Below are 18,547 nucleotides of genomic sequence, written 5' to 3'. Positions count from 1 at the left end.
CCATAAACCTCAAATCGAGGGATATGATGGGAAGCCTTTCCCAGATTTATTTGACTACAAAGCTATTTCATTGTGTAGCATCTGTGCTTTGGTAACCCTGCCTTGTTATGAATGAGTATGTGAAATAAGTGGCTTTTGCCAACTGTCTGAACTTTAAGTGATAGGGAGATTGCAGGGAAAATATATCAGCATGTGAGTATTCACAGACCCCTCCCTCCCTCACCAGCTATGAAAAAACTGACTTTGCCTGCTTGGCCCACCATTTCTCCTGCTCCACCTAATAGGTTGCTGGCTTGATCACCAACTTCTTGGTTTTTATTATTACAATCACTGTAAGTGGTGATGTCAGGAGATTGTAGTTCATTACTCTAGAAAGGTCAAAGAGTAAATGGTAGGGTAAAATAAATAGAACTATTAAAGGGGAAATTAAAAGTGGGACCATTTGAAGGGGATGGTTGTCAGTATTTGAGCAGGCAGGTGAGTGGCCTTGAGAGCAGCCTTCATGCATCTTGGAACTTTCAAAAGGAGGAATGGTTGGTAATTGAATGTTTTTTTGAGTTCTACAAAAGTAATTCTGAAGTTTTTTTTTTTTTCAAACCAAACTGTAGTAAACACAAAGTGTTTTTTATTTACTTATAACTTCTAGGATGGATTTCTTTAAATGTGAAAATGAGATCAAGTGAGATTTTAAGGCAGGATTTAAAAGGTCTGTGTTTATAAGAATTATTCCAGAAAATATTTAATGGGAAGCAGAGGTCATGGGTTAAAGTGAAAGAGGGTCAGAGGATGTGCGTATCCTGGTAACAAAGACAGAATGGGATGATATGGTAAATAACTGTCATTTTTTTTGTCTTTTCTACTTACCTCTCAGAATACCAAGCACCTTATTTCTAGGGACAGCTCTTCCACTCCATGTGGTTGTGAGGAGCTGCCAATCGCAGGACATGGCCCTGCAGCCATAGGAATGAACATAAAAAGTAGGCCTGGCCAATCATAGTAACTGGTTTCCATGGCCACAGGGATGAGCACATGACCCAATTCAGGCCAATCAGAGTTCTTCCCTGCAGTTTCATAGAGAGAGACAATGGAATAGAGAAGCTCTGGTGTTACTAAGTAGGAAATGAACGCCTAGAGTTGTCTGCATCCACACCTCTTTTACCATTTTCTCATTCAACCTGGCCATGAGGAAGAAGCCAATCTATAGAAAAGGAAGAGGACAACAGGTAGAACCTGAGCTTGGAGATAGAGGGAGATGGTAAAATGTAATCACATTGTCTAAGTCACTGGGCTTCCTGGGCCAGCTTACTCCTGGACTTCTCTGCTGTTTGAACCCATTGTTCCAGTTTGGCTTAACTCAGTAAGTTTAGTTTCTGACACTTGTAACCGAAAGAGTCCGGGTGAATCAATGTTCTGAGTGCCTTGAGGATAGAAATCTGTCAGTGATTGCAATGAGGGAGAAAGACCATACTGATGGGGCGAGAAGGTGTTGCTGTCAACTTCCCATGAGCCTCATTTGCTTAGAGCAGGTCCCGATGGTCTGAAGAGGGAGTGGGAATCATATAGGAGTGAAAAGTGAGAAATTAATGTCCTCTTTTGCCTTGAGTTGGCTGCCTTCCTGGGGTGATGTGGCAAGAAGAGCTGGATTCCTTGGATGGTAATTTGATTTTGCATTACCAAAATTTATGCTCTAAATATTGATCTGTTTTCCCTCTTATCTGTTTCATGGCTGTAGTTGCTACACTGCATTTCAGTTAAAAAATACATGTGCGCAATTTTTATTGGTTGCTTGTTTTAATTATTTCTTTATGGTTAGATGAGGCTGTATATGCAAAGAAACATGTGATGTTTCTTTATGGTCATCTGGCATGGTGTGCAGACGTGATGCAATGTGGCGCAGTCTACCCACATTGGCTGAGTGTGATGATTCATAACACCAATGCAGGGAGACATGTTTTACTACGTTGGCCTCTATAGTTTCTCCTCAAATACACTCCCCATGTATTTCCTTCAGAAATTCAATTCATGCTGCACAAATTAATGTCTCTTTTCATGTCTTTTGAAAGGCAATAACTTAGATGATACGCTTTGAAGTAGGAAGCATTCGAGTTCTTGAAAGAAAAGACAGAGACCATGTTGACTTTTCACTGTGAACCAAAAACGCACGTAAGAGCACTATATGTTTTCTTTTTCTTGTTAGTTGTGTATTTTTTCCTTTTTGTTAAACAGAAAATCCTTTTGCAACTGTCCTGGGTCTTAGACTGTCATCCCCCTCCTCTTCTATTCCTATTGTGTTGATGTAGTATAGACTCAAGCTGGATTAGAAGTCCAATTCTAAAGTTAATTGAATTGGGAAATTCACTTATTCTTTGGTGTGTGTACATGGGCATTAGGTGTGGGCCTGGCTTGGTGGGAGGAGATGTGGCAGTCAACTTGTGGTCTTAGTCAGTAACCCCCTATAACTTGGCAGCAGAGCTAGGATACTTCTTATGATAATCTAAGACTCTCCCTAGATAAAAGGGCATTAGGCTATATGTCCTGGGGGGACTATTAAATGTTAGCTGATTTTTAAATAGTTAATACTATTCTGCATTGGTTGAAGAAACTCAGGATGTGTAGCCAAGTGAATGGAAAGGTATGTGGTGAAAGTGATGATGATGACGATGTCTAATACTTACTGAACACTTACTACGTGTAGGGCACTGTTAGGAGTATTCTACACCTGTTCTCACTTAATTGCTGCAACTTCATCAGGTTACCCATCTCTGATGAGGAAACTGAGGCTTTGACATTGACTCACACAGCTAGTGTGCAATGGAATAAGACATGGACCCAAATCTCCATGACTTCTGAGCCCAAGTTATAAAGGAACTGATTGGGACTCAACTAGGGAATGATGATTTGATGTGTCTGTCAAGAGGATGGCTGTTCTGCCAGGCTATTCCTGGGCACATTCAAGCCTAGGTTGGAGGACTATTGTCAGGGCAGTTGTGAAGGGAATTCTTATACACTGAGTAAAGAGATTAGGGTGCAGACTGAGAGGGGAAATGCGGCATGTTGGGGAGTGACTCGAGCAGAGGTTGGACAAGTAAGCTGGGGTCATATGTTATTATAAGGATTTGTTGTTTTAATCCTAAAGGCCTTGAGAAGCATTTGAAAGGCTTAAAGCCAAGAGGAACTTGCATTTTTTGTAAGATTAAACTGGCTTCACTTTAAAAAATGGAACCAAATGGGTTGGCCTGGTGCAGCAGGACCTTTTAGGAGGTCATTCCACTTATACCATTGACATGGGAGAGCTAATGATGGCTTGAACTAAGCCACTTGATTAAAACAAATTAACCAATTTAGACAATATCATCCCCAAATGTCTGGTCTGCCAAACTACCACCCATTTCTCCTGCCTTGTAAATTCTCTCCATTGCTCATCACTTTCAGCTGGTCAGGAAAACTTGGGGCAGTTTCTAAAGAAGCCATTCATCAAATATTGACAGACATGGAGGATTAGGGCTAATAAGTGATTTATTTAACCCTGTCCTTGGATGCACAGAGATTTGTGGGTGAGAGGATGGTTATCTCTTTAAAGAAGATGGAGAAAGGCAGATATCAAGGGCTAGGTTTGCTGTAGGGAAGAGGTGGAAGAATGGAAGTTACCATTTGCTTCCAAGTCAGGCATCTCAGGGAAGCAGAAAATGCTATTAACTGAGAATCAGGACACCCTTCTTTTTAAATTATGGGACTTTGGCCATGTCACTGAACTTCCTCAGTTGCTTTATGTAGAAAGTGGAGATTCCTGCCCCATGTCTCTGATAGGATTACTGAGAGGATTCAATAAAATGGCACATATGGAAATGCTTAAAAAGGCACAAATCATTCTATACACACTGATTGTCATGTCCAGTAATCGAGGTAAGAGGTACTTTACGGGTGCAATGGGCAACTTTACTGAGAATGCATGCTCATGTTTTAAAATCTAAGTTTTCTCAGGATCTGAGTATCATTCCTAGTATCTGATTATACTTTCCACTACCAATTGCTACTTAATTTGTACTTCTGTTTTGGGGAAGCAGTACTATCCAGTGTTAAGAACATGCACTTTAGAGTCATACAGATATAGATTTAATTTTCTGCTCTGAAATTTGACATCTTTTTAATATTTAACTTCTCCAACTCAGTTTTCTCTTCTGCAAAGTGAGTCTATTAATAGAATGAACCTTATAAGCCTGGTTTGAGGATTAAAAGAAACATTACATGTAAAGTTGTTAACAGTCGTTAGCCCACGTTAAGAGCTCATCACATGTTAATTATTGGTATTTCTATATCCTTTAAAATTTTCAGCGTACTTTCTAGCTCCATTTTCTAATTTAATTATTCTTAACATTATCAATAGGCGTCTGATTATTATCTGTCTTCCTTCATTTGTCCACTTAGGTAGGTTTTGCATGGACTACACAAAGGGTCTTCCACCTCCCTCCACCTAAAAATTCCTTGGGAAATGATTTAGGAGAAAGAACCAAATTGAAAAGAGGCAGAGACAGCTGATTGTTGTAAGGGATAGTGAGAGCAAATGACGTTAGGCCAGTTCAAATTATTGACGTCCTCAGGGCCACTGAGCACCCAGAACTATAGTGAAGTTCCCAGCAGCCCTTGCATCATCAGTGGTGTTCCCTCGTTGCAGACCCATGGGAGAGCACGTAGGTGCCATGTTCCTAACGTGATGCTGACGCACAGCTTTGCGAGGTTCCAACCAGTTACCGGGAGGCAGTGGGCGCTGGGCCAAGCTGGGACTCATGACATCACAGAGGAATCTCAGCACTTGAATGGCTGACAGTGTCTGCCTTTGCCAGCTATGCGCTGGAAGTTGGAAGGGAATTTGGCCTCCAGAAAGCACATTTTTACTCCAGCTTGGAGCTTGTCAAAATCAACACGAGACTCTTAGCAGCTACAGAGTTATTTTGCTAATTGTTGCCGACACTGAAGAAAGTGAGGAAATGTTAAAGGGCTGTCTCCTTGTCCTGAGTAGCAACCCTGATCCTCTCTAAGCAGATGGACCAATAATTACTCCCATCAATAAGGGGCAAATGCACAGCTCTGCCTTGTAGTATCTGACCTAGGGGTTCTCTGTATTGTTTGCCAAAGCCGAGGATGAGAATAGAACAAAAACTGTAGGGGGAGCTATTTTGTTTTGAATGCAGAATGTAATCTGCCTTTCTTGAGTAAGCAAAATATTAAAATTATCTGAGTTTCTTTTAGAGAAAAATTTTACTTTCTGGGGTGCTATGAAAATGCTATAGAAATAAGCCTTGTTCACAAGATAGGAAATGTCATATAATATGCATCAATATGAATCTAAATTAGAAAATGAGTTCCCCCCGTTATTTAAAGTGATATTTGGGCATTTGGTGGTGGTGGTGGCGGGGGGAGGTAAGAAAAAAATGCATAGGCTTTGAAGACAAACAGACCTGGGTTTGGATCCCAGCTCAGCTGCTTACTAGCTAAGTGGCCTTGAGCAAATTGCTTCATAGCCCTGTAATATGGAAATAGGAAAGACTGCCCTGCCACACCCAGGGTTCTTATTTGGATTTAATTTTGCAGTGCATTTAAAGCTTGACTAGTAGCAAGTGTTCAAAGAATAATTTTTCCCACCTCCCTTATTTCTCTAGAGTGTGAGATATCACACCCATTCATAGCTATCTATGAATTTTGGCTAGGTGTGACGGCTCATGCCTGTAATCCCAGTACTTTGGGAGGCCGAGGAGAGAGGATCATGTGAGAGGTGAGAGGCCAGGAGTTCAAGGCTGCAGTGAGCTATGATTGCAGAACTGCACTGCAGTCTGGGCAATAGAACGAGACCCTATCTCACATAGAACAAAACAAAAGAAATAATTTTGCTTCTCTGATTGGCTTCATACTTTTGTTTTTTGTTGTTGTCGTTGCTTGTTTGTTTTTTTCCAAGACAGAGTCTTGCTCTCTCACCCAGGCTAGAGTGCAGTGGCATGATCTTGGCTCACTGCAACCTCCACTTCCTGGGTTCAAGCAATTCTCCTGCCTCAGCCTCCCGAGTAACTGGGATTAGAGGCGCCCACCACCATGCCCGTCTAATTTTTGTACTTTTAGTAGAGACAGGGTTTCACAATGTTGGCCAGGCTGGTCTTGAACTCCTGACCTCGTCATTTGCCCGCCTCAGCCTCCCAAAGTGCTGGGATTATAGGTGTGAGCCACCTTGCCCAGCTGGCTTCCTGCTGTTTATATGGACAATGTGATTAGGTTTATAAAACAGGGCTTGTAGTCACAATGAGTTCTACTGTGAGGCTGAGTGTCCTGCAGTTATTTCTTTGATAGGATAATTTGAGGATGAAGCCTCTGCAGAACAGTGTTTGATGCTGCTGGACAATGTATTTGTGCCCAAGCCCACGTCAGGATGAAAAACAAGACAGAATGGCATTTGCTTCTTTGGAGAGGCCTGGGTAGTGACTTGAAAATGATCCTGGAACAAAAGTATATTTCCTGGCATACCAAGGATCTATAGCTGTGGCAGTTCAGGGACTGCTCTGTTCTTTACCCAGACATAATATTCTTCTCAGGTTAAGCCTCCGTCCAAATCCAGAAGGCCATGAGGTACAGCAAGCCAAAATCTCAGCTTCCAATGAAACAAGGATTGCCTTTGGAATCTGTTTTCTAAATCAAAAATGGGGGTTACAACCAGATTAAGAAAACTATTAATATTAGTAGTTAACCAATAAATGGAAACAAGGTAGGAAAAAAAAATACAGATCTGTGAAAGACCAGCAATATATCACAAGGGAAAACCTGTTGCTGCTTCTTCCTCCTTCTGCTGTGCTGGGCCAGGGTATCTTAATGAGGAGCCATATCCTCTCAGGATATTACGTCAGACACTATCAGAAGCCTTGCTCAGAGGTTGCTCTCTTACATTTTTTTTCTCCAGTCACATTTATACAAGAGAATTCCATATTTGACAGCACACTGGTACTTCCCTTGTTTAACAAAGGCATCTTAATTTTCCATGACGGTAACATTTAAGTTACCATAAGTTCAGTCTTAAAATAATTGTTACACTGAACGGTTATTCTTAGACTAAAGCCGGAAGGAAACAGAAACAATCACTCCAATTCCCTCATTTTATAGGTGGCAATCTGGGGGCCCAAGTTTAGTACCTTTTCAAAGCAACACTATGTCTAGGCTCAGGGCTGGGTTGAGAAGTCACATTTGTATTTCCACACTGACGCTCTCTGATTTTGCCATCTCATCATTTAGGGGTAGGTGGGTAATAGAAAACTTAGAGTGTTAACAGGGGTTTCAGTATAAGAGAATACCACCAAATAGTCCCACTGTGGAAAATCATGATACACAGAATTTTATGAAGGAAGGATATCATGAGGTTTACACAAAAATCATGAGGGTTACATTTCACAGTTAAAGAAAATGTGGCAAAGAGAAGTTTAGTGACTTGCCCAAGGCAACATAGCTAATAATTAATGGAGCCAGGAATTGAACTCATTGTATCTGGCATATCTGGTACAAGTTAGAAATTAAGCTGGAGTTGCTTATAGGCATTTATGTTATTCCTTGAGGTTTACTGATCCTACTTCACTGGTCTGGGGTGAAGCTTGCACTTTGGGAGCACATGGGGAAGACTGGGATTGGGAATTCTGCCTTGCCTGAATGTAGAGAGTTATCCAATTTTGTTTCCATTCTTGTATCACATGAGTGAATGGGTTGGCGTAACAGAAAGACCCTAAAGAGTTTTGGAATATGTGTGTATTATGGTAGGGACTGTGTTATGCTGGGACTGTTTCCTCTTCTGTCTGTCTGCTTTCTTAGAGACTCTGCCTTAATGCCCTGAAGAGGAAATCTTCACAGCTCCTCTGATTAGAGTAGGGGTAGACACAAAATGACTTCTATCAGAATCTCTCTCCATGGTTTTTGAAATTAGCAGTGTGTTGGAATTAGTTTCCTTTGGAGAGATGAATTGGAAAGTCATGTAGACTTGTGATCGGAAGTCACCATCTCAGGGATGCTGTGGTCATTGATGTGTTTGTAATCAGAAAGCAACTGCATAGAGAGAAATGGGAGTAGATGAATGAATGAATGAGTTCAGTCAAATGCAGTGAGGTACAGTGAAAATCTTGCATATACTTCCTCTTCCCTCAGCTATAAAAAGTAGTTGAGCCTTGATTTTTCAGGTGTCACTACAAGCTTTGATTTTTCAGGTCCTGACCATAAAACCAGCAGAGGAAGACAGAGTGGAGATAAGGAATGAAAATGAGTTCAATGACATCCTTTGGATCCTGAATTCATTTGTGCCCTAAGCCAACCTCTACCCTGAACATTTCTGATAGAGGGGAAAATATCTTCTCTCTCTCTCTCTCAAGTCAATTCAAGTTAAGTTTTCAGCCCCACGCAAGGTAAAGAGTTCTGACATATGAACCTCACATTGCCACTACATGTCTTTGTTTTGCAGGCTGCCCAGCCAAACTTCAAGAAAAAAGGAAAAGAAGTGCTGGGCCAGCTGCCTTTTGATAGTAGTTGTTTCATTTATTATTTTCTGTTTTGTTGTTTTTGTAAAGAACATGTAAGAAACTCTTCAACTTCAACTGAATTCCACATGGTGCCTAGATCCTAATCCTTCTGAAGCAAAAAATGTTTTTCTGTTCTCTGGGTGGTTCCTGGGATACTGTGATTCTAAAAGAATAAGACATGGAAAGAGTTGGCCAAAGTTAAAACAAAGCAAAACAAAACAAAACAAACAAACAAACAAAAAACCTGAAGAGAGGGAGTAGAAATGATTAAGCAAAACAAAACAAAAACTGAAAGTGAGTGAAAAGGACGAAATATCCATGAATTAAAAGCAGTATGCATGGAAACAGAGCATCTTTCTTTCAAGTTAGAGTCCTAGCATTGAAACTCATTGGCTACAATCAGCCTTGACTGAGCTCCTTTGTTCATCTCTAAACTAATCACTATGGTTCCAGGGATGTGATGCTGTAATTGATCAGACTTGGATCACTTGACCACCTAAATGATAAACACCATCCTACTGAGATTATGGAAGGGGCAGTTCCACGTGGAAATGAGGATGCAAAAGACAAGTGAATGAAAGTCAGGCAGATAACAACAGAAAATATCCAGACTAGGGTTCCCTCTAAAGTGGCCACTATGTAGAATCCAAAATCCTTTAATGACATATTTCTAAGTGAAACGTTTTTGCCTAAGATAAGCATTTCTGTAAGATTTATAAAAATTATGGCATTTCTGTATGTTGGAAATTTCACACTAACAGGAATGGTTCTGAAACACTGAAAATCTTAGAAACCTATAGAATATCTGTATTAATACTGAGAAAGTAAAGATTGAATATTATGAGATTGTGAAAATTTCACTTTCAGTTTTTTTGTTATATGGCCTTATTATAGATTCAAGATTTCCTTTGGAGTTCATTAATGTAAATAATTTCAAAATTATTTACATTAATAATTTTATAAAACTGTAATTTTCTGAAACTCAGCCCTGGTCTCTTTGAATGTGTCATATTCTACAACTCTCTCAAAGATGTAGCTGTAAAGAAAGAAAAAACTGCTTGGGGTGACTAGTTGACCATCCCAGAATGGTTTCTTGAATCGTTTTGGCCCCTTACAAGAGGTTTCTTTAAAAAAACAAAAGTATATATTGTGTTGTTTCAGACTAGGGTTGAAAGTGTGATTTTTCTCATCACACTCTTTGTAATAGTTTCAGATAATTTTGATGCAGAAATAACTTATTAATTTGGAAATCTTTCCCCACACCTAGGAAATACATCTTACTCTGAGATGAAGATGGATGGTTACAATAAAAATTAAGTGCATGTATGGTAAATGGGCATTGTTGGATAAATGCAGTGATGGAAGAAAATAATATGGTGGTCATGCCATTTCTGCCTGACTTCCTTTTCTTCAACTTGATGATACTCTACCTTCAGAAGCAGGTGAACAGGTCATCCATCATATTCTTTATTTTCTTTGTAGTAACTTTTATTGGTTTGAATTACCATATGTTGTTCACTTGTAATGTGCAGTGTTTGAGTTGAAAGAGGCATCAATAACTAAAATTACATCTTCTTTTTTTTTTAAGGAACCTTTGTTCTTAAACACAGGAAGTTGTAAATTCTCCAATAGCAAATTTTATTAACTCATAGGCAATACTATAAATGATGGTACTCTATTGAGTCAATGCCTTCAACATGAATCAGGAGATTAACTTTTGCAGCAAACTGTCAATCTTTACTCCTAAATTATGGTAAGTAGTTAATTTTTTTGTTGTGGCTTTGAAGTTGAATGATTCTGTTTGCTCAGTTGTGTCAGTCAGAAAAGGGGATTTTCTTCTCAGCTGAGCTCTGCATGTTTTCTTTAACAAATTAACATCTCCCCGCCACCCCCAACTTTGTCATTACATTGTTGTTATTAACATTCATCAATTTCTAAATATTTCTCTAAAGTTCTGAGGGATTTGACAGTTTAAACTGTATCCCATTATTGACAATATTAAATAAAACTTTCTGAAGACCCTTCTGCAGGCTTTCGTGTGGGTTTCTGTCAGATTTGCAGTAAAATGTCATATTTGCATCTTTTTTGGAGAGAGAGAAAGAGAGGACAAGAGAGATGGTGTTCAGAGTCACTTGCTGAAGCTTTTTATACACATTTTAGAGCAAAATATGGTCTAGGAAAGAAGAAAAAGTCAATTTCTTAGCAGCATTCTATGATATCCAGTCAACTGGCATATCAGCCTAAGTGCACATGATAGTTGCACAAGAAAATTCATTGCTGCCTTATTTGTATCAGCTAAAAAATGAAACCAGAAATAACCTAAATTCATAAATCAATGAAAAGTTAAATAAACCACCACATAATGTAATGTTATGTAATATTTAAAGTAGATTTACCTGAACTCACTTAAAAAGAAACTCAGGAAAATATTAGTAGAAATAAAAAAGCAATTGTACAACATTTGATATAGTAGAATCACTTTTTCTGTAAAATATATGTCTTCATGTCTTTACATATATGAATGTATACAAACAGTTAACTATAGTTACCTCTGAGCAGTGAGACTGTTGGGTAATGAGTAGGGAGGACTTTGCTGTTACCTTGACATATCCACGCATTAAAAAAAAATGATGAGCATGTGTAAAGACTGTAAAATGTACATGCACAAAAGAAAATAGGTTATTAAGCACTTTCATTGTTACAAGTGAGAGAATGGAGCATAAAGAAATTAAATGACTTCCTCATGGCAACACAGCTCTTTAGAGTCAGAATTTGAATTCAGAACTTTAGACTTCAACTTCTGTATGATTATTCCTCTACCAGATCAGTCCTCTTTATATTAATGCATCAGGAAAAAAAATTTAATCATGAATGCCTGCATCTTTGAAATACAGTAGAAATAACCCCTCCTGCCCCCAAACCTTGGAATTTAAATTTTAGAAGTTCAGATCTTGCTTTTCCTCATGATATCTATCTATAAATGTGCTTTTGTATATGACTTGGAATTAAATGTTTCTCTTTAGTTTTCAAATGAGTTTTATTATCATCTGATAAGTAGGCCAACCCTAATGCAGGGAAGAAATATCTTAATTAACTGATGAGTGGTTAAATCAATCTACAAAATTAAGAGGAGGAGGGCAAAGGGGCAGGAGGGAAGGCTGCCCTCTATGCTGCTTTGTGTAATAATCTAATCACCCAACATTAGCAAAAGTCTCCATGGCTCAGCTATTCCAACAAAGGTGTTCATTGTAGTGATATCCAGGAATCAACCTCACAAAACCGTCTATCCAGGTGGGCTTTGAATCGAGCTCTGTTTCTTCTACTTTAACTTGGTCTGATTCATTTCTTCCTCCCTGGCTACCCATAAAAAGTTGCTCTGGAGAAATGCTCCAGCACCTAAACTCACCCTGTGCAGTACTTTATTCATTGTTTTCTTGTAGTCCTCTTTAAATTGCAGACATTTAAACTTATTAAGCTGTGGTATTCTATTTCTATCTGGGGGTGGGATCTGAGTTCACTGAGTGCTGAGGAACAAACATTGTTAGGGATGTAGAATGGGCATGATCAGAAGAATAGGGAGATTCTGAGCTAAATTTCAGTATCAGCTAATATTCAGTATCGGCTTATTAACATCAGTCACCACCATCATCAATCTAGACCTTGTTAACTTCAGAGATACCATTTACCGGGCACTGACTAGGAGCCAGGCAGTAGGGTAGGCATTTTACAGGAAATTATGCCTCATTACAATCTGTTGGGGGCAGATACTGTTATTATCCCCATTTGTATATAAGGAAATTAAAGCCAATAAAGCTTGGATTGGTTCAAGGTCACATTGACTAAGGACTGCCTTGCTTGTTTTACAGGAAAATTGTCTTCTCTCAGGATTCAATCTTTGTGTAGGAAAACAAGCCAGGGGACTATAACAAGACACTCATCACAGAACTGGGATCTTCCTACACTTCTTTCCCCCAGTGGATTCAGCTTGCTAGTATAGAGGGAAACTGACTTTTTGAAAATATCTATTGATTTTTTTTGTGTGGGAAAATTTACAATTTATATGCTTCAGACGCCATTGAACCATTCACTGCTTTGTTTCTTTGTCATGGGTAGGAAAGATGTTTGTGAAAGGAAGGCCAGGTGGCATCCTCATTTGGCCTCATTTGTGCAATAGATAACTGTGATCCTGGTACTGAGAAGGATGCCCCAAAGCCACTTGAAAGATGAAAGGGCCTATCTTGAAATAAGATTTGCTGGAAGATCACAACCCAAGCATCTAAAATGTTAATTCAGAAAAAGGATGGCAAAGAACTACCAGAGTCTTCGAATAGGAATTTCTAATTAGAATTTTAACAGCATGAAATTATCCTTGCTCCACCCTTGGAAACTGCCTTTTCTTATAGGAAGTAGATAAAATTTTCCTATTGGTTGGTTACAGACTTCAAAGATATGCAAGGATCAGTTTTTTGTTTTGTTTTGTTTTGTCATTTTGCCCAGCTTTGGTATCTGGGTATTCCTGCTGAATTCTATAGTCCAAATTCTTGTCTACAGCTCGAGACTGATCTTAATATAAATGGCAGATTTGTCCTACCTCAGATGCTTATTAAAATGTCATTCAGCAATTAGCTGAATCAAGGAAAGGAACATAGTATGCCTTTATTCTGTCTCAAAACTTGCCCATATCTAAGCTGAGAATCTCGGTTTGCTCCCATCACGTTGAAGCAGCTGTTGGTTAGGGTGCCTAGGTTATAAATATAGAAGGAGCAAGTGCTGTGCTTTGGAGATATCTGAAGGAAAATAACTTCTGCTACCTTCTACTAACAGCACCAATCAATTTTGGAAGTGATAAGGATAGATTCCCTGGGGCCATCAGCTGCTCTGTAACACATCCTGAAATATAAGAATTATATTGAAACGTTGCTATTTCATATAGCACTTTACAAAAATTTTTAGATTTAACCTTGAAAGTTGAATAGAAAGGGCTGTCAAAAGAAAAGAAAAGAAAAGCTTAGCCCCTACAAAATCCATACTGCATAATGGATATATATGAATATTATTGGTGGGACTTTTTCTTCCCCCAGTGAATTAGAGGGAATCCCTGAGATACTGCCATCACACTAAAGGGTTAAGTTTTTCGGGCAAGTCTGAAAGAGTTTAATTTTTCTCAGCACTTCGCTTCATCTCTGGAAGTTGCCACAACATGCCTCACTTTGGTAGCACAGCTATGAAGACATCCTTTGGGCATAGAAAAGTAATAAAACAGGGAATCTCCCCTTCTCACTCTCACTAGTGAGTACCAGGAAGAAACATAATAATGGATTTGCATGCTTAGTATACTAAGGACATTATTTCCAATACTATTGGGATCTTAATTGATAGAAAGCAAATAGAAAAGAAACTTATAAAGAATGTGCTGCATAACTTAAAAAATATTTCAAATACTTTAAATTGGCAAATACATTTTTCTCTGTTTTTTAAAACTGACAACTACTTCATCAATGCCTAATTCTTATTAAGTGCATTTTCTACTGGCTCAAGTCCTATCTTTGATTGCTCTTTTCAGAATTCTGCAGTAATAATCTAAACAAACAAACAAACAAATAAATGCATTGGACTGACTTCTAGAATGGTTGAGTAAGGATCTCTGAAAATTCACTTCTTCATAAAAGAAATGAAGAAATAAGAACATTTGCAAAAACACAAACAAACAAGACCAACCAACCAAACAAACAAAAAATCCATCAAAATCAACTTTTGAAGAACTCTAGAAATAACTAAAGGCTTACAATAATCTGAGGAGTGTTTATTTAAGAAAAATAATTGAAACTTGGTAAGAACAATTAGATTTATAGCATTTTAAAATTTATAATTCTTTCCTCTTCCCCAGCCATAGTAGCCTTGAAAACCATCAGGATTACAGTTATGATTGCTCTGAAAACCAGTAGCCTACCAGCCACTAGGACAAAATAAGTTTGGAGTTTTCCTAAAGCCTGATCTCCAGAGAATTTCTACTATTTGGCTTGTCTGAAAGCTTACTGAAAAGCTCCATTCTCAGGACTTGTTTTTATTTGACTTGATTCAGAACTTACTCTGTATGAATAGTATTATCTTCAAGATACTTGTTGAAAACAATTGGCAGCAAATGTTTAGTATTATAGCTGTCTGAGATGCCATTACCAGTTAGGGCTAACAAGAGGTTGACCAAAGAACTTAATTGGAAAAACTGAGGAATGAGACATTTGCAATGGTTTTTGAAGGGCTCTGACATATTCCTGGGACTCTAAAAAGACACAGAAATTCTACATAAAAAATTCATAGTGAATCCACAAAAGAATTATTGGAGTTAATAAACAAGTTCAGTAAGGTTGCAGGACACAAGATCAATACACAAAACTCAGTTGTATACACCAGCAATGGACAAATTGAAAATGAAATCAAGAAAGAAATTCTGTCCACAATAGCATAAAAAGGAATAAAATACTTAGGAGGAATAAATTTCACAAAAGAATTGCAAGATTTGGCACTGAAAACTAAAAACCATTTCAGTGAAGTTAAGAAATACCTAAATAAGTGGGAAGGCATTCCACGTTTATAGATTGGAAAATTAATACTGTTAAAATGGCAATACTCCTCAAATTGGTCTACATATTCAATGCAATCTCTTTCAAATCCAAGCTGCCCTTCTTTGCATAAATGGAAAAGCAAATCCTGAAGTTCATGTGAAATGCAAGGGGCCCAGAATAACCAAAGCAATCTTGAAAAAGCAGAACAAAGTTGTAGGCTTTGCACTTTCTGATTTCGAATCTTCCTATGAATTTATATTAATCAAGATGATATAGTACTGGCATAAAGATAGACAAATATGACAAGTACATATGTAATGTAGAATCAAAAGTCTCGGGAAAAAACCCTAGCATTTATAATTAATTGATTTTTGCCAAGAGTGCCAAGATAATTTAATAAGAAAACAGTCTTTTCATCAAATGATTCTGGGACAACTGGATACCCCCATGCAATAGAATGAAGTTGTACTCCCTACTTCATATGATATACAAAAATTAACTTGCAACAGATCATAAATTTAAATGTAAGAACCAAAATTAATTTTTTGTGACATTGGATTAGATATGGTTTCTTAGAAATAACACCAATGGCATAAGCAACAGAAAAAGAAATTGGATGCCATCAAAATTAAAAACTTTTGTGTTTCAAAGGACACCATCAATAAAATTAAAAAACAATGCAGATAATGGGAGAATATATTTTCAAATCACATATTTGATAAGGGTCTACTATCTAGAATATTTAAAGAACTTTTACAACTCAACAATAAAAAAACCCTAATTTAAAAATGGAAAAATGATTTGAATAGATCTTCCTCCAAAGAAGATATATAAATAGCCAATAAGCACATGAAAGATGTTCACATCATTATTCATTAGGGAAATGTAAGTCAGTGCCACATGAGATATCACTTCACATTTATTAGGATGGCTATATCAAAAAGACAAAAATAACAAGTGTTGTGAGGATGTGGAGAAGTTGGAACCCTCATACGTTGCTGGTGGGAATGCAAAATGGTGCAATCATTTTGAAGACAGTTTGGAAGTTCCTCAAAAATTCAGGATAGAGGTACCATATGACCCAGAAATTCCAACTTTAGATATATACCCTGAAGAATTAAAAACACATGTCCACATAAAAGCTTTTGCATGAATGTTTATAGAATTAATAACAGCCAAAAGGTGGAAACAACACAAATGTCCATCAATTGATGAATGGCTACACAAAATATGGTATGAATATACAATAGTATTATTTAGCCAAACAGAGTAGTAAATACTTCTACAACATGGATGAACCTTGAAAAAGTGAAAGGAGTCCTTCATAAAAGGCTGCATATTGTAGCATTCCATTTATATGAATTGTCCAGAATTGGCAAATTTATAGAGACAGAGATGGGTTAGTTGTTGCTAGGGGTTGGATGAAGGAGGAGGTGGGGAATGACTGCTAACAGGCATGGGGATTCTTTTTGGTATAATGACAATGTTCTGGAATTAGATAGTGGTGATGGTTGCACACCTTTGTGAATATGCTGAAAACAGAATTGTATACTTTAACAAGATGAATTTTATGGTATGTGCATTATATCTCAACAAAGCTGTTATTAAATGAAAAAAAAAAAAAAAAAAAAAATGAAGTCAATCCCCCAGCTGTTCTCAATTGCTGTTCTCAGGACTTTGTGGATGAATGACTCAGCAGAACTCAGTACTTTATTTTGTTTTATTTTATTTTATTTATTTATTTTGAGGCAGAATCTCGCTCTGTCTCCCAGGCTGTAGTACAGTGGCACGATCTCAGCTCCCTGCAACCTTGACCTCCCAGGTTCAAGCTATTCTCCCACCTCAGCCTTCTGAGTAGCTGAGATTACAGGCACCCGCCACAACACCTGGCTAATTTTTGTGTTTTTAGTAGAGACGGGGTTTTGCCATGTTGGCCAGGCTGGTCTGGAATTTTTGACCTGAGGTGATCTGCCTGCCTTGGTCTCCCAAAGTGCTGGGATTACAGGTGTGAGCCACTGCACCTGGCCATTTCTTTTATTTTTTAAAAAGCAAGACTATTTTGCAACACAGAAAACATATATTAAACAAAATATATTAATCACATATCACTGTTATAAACTAGATAAACAAATAGACTTCTTCACAGACACCATATGGAGATGGGATTCACCTACAAGTATAGTCAAAATACTGTGGTCATTTCACATTGAGCTTGGGTTGGCAGAGATAAAAAGAGGGAGAAGTTAGGCAGAATAATTCAGGCCTGATGATTCTCCTCTTGATCAACAATAAAAAGCCTTGTTTTAGATTCTTAACCGTCTAGCCTGGTTCTCTCTACTGATTATCTTCAACAGATAATAGTTTGTCTGCCAAGTACTGGTAATTATTTTAGATTGTGAGATTTCACTGTGATTAAGTGAGTTAAAATCTGTCTCTCTGGCATCCTAAATAAAGCCTATACCTCTCAGAGTTTAAGCAATTTTTTTTCTTAAGATGGAGAATGGTTAAAAGGAGATTGATCTCTTTTTGTAAAAAACAACTGCCCCCCCCCCACCACTGCCCCCAAACACACACACACAAACCCCTGCGACTCTTCTAGCTAGTGTCACAATAAAAGATGACAATCAACAAAAGACTGAGCCTTTTGGTAACGGAGATAGCTTTAAACCTGAACAATTCTTTTGAGGTTTTGGTTTGTCTAGTCTGTTCCTTTCCAGGTAAACATCTTTGTTTATTTAATGCACACATTTTGTTCTAACATTCTAATACTGATGTTTTATTTCTATCCCCCTGGACCTAAGAATACATTATGAAAAGATAGTATCCGGCCAAGATGTTTTTGTTTTTGTTTTTTTTGAGACAGAGTCTTGCTCTGTCACCAGGCTGGAGTGCAGTGGTGCGATCTTGGCTCACTACAACCTCCACCTCCTGGGTTCAAGCAATTGTCCTGCCTCAGCCTCCCAAGTAGCTGGGACTACAGGTGCATGCCACCATGCCCAGCTAATTTTTATATTTTCATCACTGAAAAGGAGGCACATAAGAAATTTCAAGTTTGAGTTTCATGATTTTCATTTTTAATGTGTTCATAGGCATAAATATTTATATTTTGCTCTGCATTTACTAACTTAAATCTTGCATGCTTATATAATCTTGATATAACCAAGGTGATACACCTGAGGAAATGTAATTGTAAAATTGGATCGTAATTTAAATGTTCCATGGAAGCAAACTAAGGATATTATTCATCTTATGGATTAACAAGTTATTTTGGGGAGAGGTTGAAACATAGATCAAGCAAAACTCTTTCCCTTGGTGAACGTATTTTGGCCATTTGACAGTTTTTCTACTTTGGACATATTTATCATAGGTTTGTCACAAGAAGGCAAAGAGGAAGGCTTTGAACTGTCATCTGCAAACTGAATTATCTGATGTCATTTATACATCTTACGC

The 18,547-nt window shown here is 37.9% G+C and overlaps 1 long non-coding RNA gene across 1 annotated transcript; it reads left to right on the top strand.

Moving 5' to 3' along the window:
* Positions 1–1,129: 1,129 nt before the first annotated feature.
* On the top strand, positions 1,130–12,900 carry LOC108531544 (uncharacterized). The gene is made up of 6 exons (XR_001886201.1): positions 1,130–1,357; positions 2,064–2,163; positions 8,226–8,420; positions 9,802–9,976; positions 10,123–10,287; positions 12,401–12,900. It is a non-coding gene; the product is annotated as an uncharacterized LOC108531544 (long non-coding RNA).
* Positions 12,901–18,547: the final 5,647 nt, after the last annotated feature.

Source organism: Rhinopithecus bieti, unplaced genomic scaffold (genome assembly GCF_001698545.2).
Source record: "Rhinopithecus bieti isolate Rb0 unplaced genomic scaffold, ASM169854v2 scaffold_8601, whole genome shotgun sequence".
NCBI lineage: Eukaryota > Metazoa > Chordata > Mammalia > Primates > Cercopithecidae > Rhinopithecus > Rhinopithecus bieti.
Note: the sequence above shows the minus strand (reverse complement) of the source record. Positions and strands in the feature narration are given on the sequence as shown.